Raw genomic sequence first — 1,511 nt, forward strand, 5'->3', positions numbered from 1 at the left:
GTGATCAATGTGGTAAAGTCTTTGCATATCATAGTACTCTACAAGTACATAAAAGAATACATACTGGAGAGAAACTCCATGAATGTGATCAATGTGGCAAAGCCTTTGCAGATCAAAGTTATCTTAAAGTACATAAAAGAATTCATACTGGAGAGAAGCCCTATAAATGTAATCAATGTGGTAAAGCCTTTGCTCAAGAATGTAATCTCAAAAGGCATTTCATAACACATACTGGAGAGAAACCTTACAAATGTGATCTATGTGGTAAAGCCTTTGGAGATATTCGTACTCTGCAAGTACATAAAACAATACATACTGGAGAGAAAGCTTACAAATGTGATCAATGTGGTAAAGCCTTTGCAGATCAAAGGTATTTTAAAGTACATAAAAGAATTCATACTGGAGAGAAGCCCTATGAATGTAATCAATGTGGTAAAGCCTTTGCAGATCAAAATTCTTTCCGGGTACATAAAAGAATACATACTGGAGAGAAACCTTACAAATGTAATCAATGTGGTAAAGCCTTTGCTCAGAACAGTGACCTCTTAATACATCAAAGAATTCATACTGGAGAGAAATCTTACAAATCAATGTGGTAAAGCCTTTGTACGTCATGATGCTCTTCGAACACATGAAAGAATGCATACTGGAGAGAAACCTTACAAATGTAATCAATGTGGTAAAGCCTTTGCTCAGAACAGTGTCCTCTTAATACATCAAAGAATTCATACTGGAGAGAAACCTTACAAATGTAATCAGTGTGGTAAAGCCTTTGTACGTCATGATGCTCTTCGAAGACATGAAAGAATACATACTAGAGTGAAACGTTATGAATGCAATCAATGCATACCCTCTTAATCTTTGAGTTCTTTTTTAAAAAGATATTTTCTTTATTTACATTTCAGGGTTAGAGTTAGGGTTAGGGGTTTATGCTGGTGAGGATGTGGAGAAAGAGGAACACTCCTCCATTGCTGGTGGGATTGCAAGCTTGTACAACCACTCTGGAAATCAGTTTGGGGGTTCCTTAGAAAATTGGACATAGTACTACTGGAAGATCCAGCAATACCACTCTTGGGCATATACCCAGAAGATGTTCCAACTGGTAATAAGGACACATGCTCCACTAGGTTCATAGCAGCCTTTTTTTATAATAGAAGCCAGGAAGAACCCAGATGTCCCTCAACAGAGTAATGGATACAGAAAATGTGGTACATTTACACAATGGAGTACCACTCAGCTATTAAAAACAATGAATTTATGAGATTCTTAGGCAAATGGATGGCATCATCCTGAGTGAAGTAACCCAATCACAAAAGAACTCACATGATATGCACTCACTGATAAGTGGATATTAGCCCAGAAACTTAGAATACCCAAGATACAAGATACAATTTGCAAAACACATGTAATTCAAGAAGGAAGACCAAAGTGTGGATACTTCATCTCTCCAAGAATGGGGAACAAAATACCCATGTAAGGAGTTACAGAGACAAAGTTTGGAGCTGAGACAA

General features: G+C 37.1%; 1 pseudogene; it reads left to right on the plus strand.

Annotated features, from left to right (window-relative positions):
- Positions 1 to 5: 5 nt before the first annotated feature.
- LOC110287675 lies at positions 6 to 858 on the plus strand (annotated as a pseudogene).
- Positions 859 to 1,511: the final 653 nt, after the last annotated feature.

Source organism: Mus caroli, unplaced genomic scaffold (assembly GCF_900094665.2).
Source record: "Mus caroli unplaced genomic scaffold, CAROLI_EIJ_v1.1 scaffold_14040_1, whole genome shotgun sequence".
Taxonomy (NCBI): domain Eukaryota; kingdom Metazoa; phylum Chordata; class Mammalia; order Rodentia; family Muridae; genus Mus; species Mus caroli.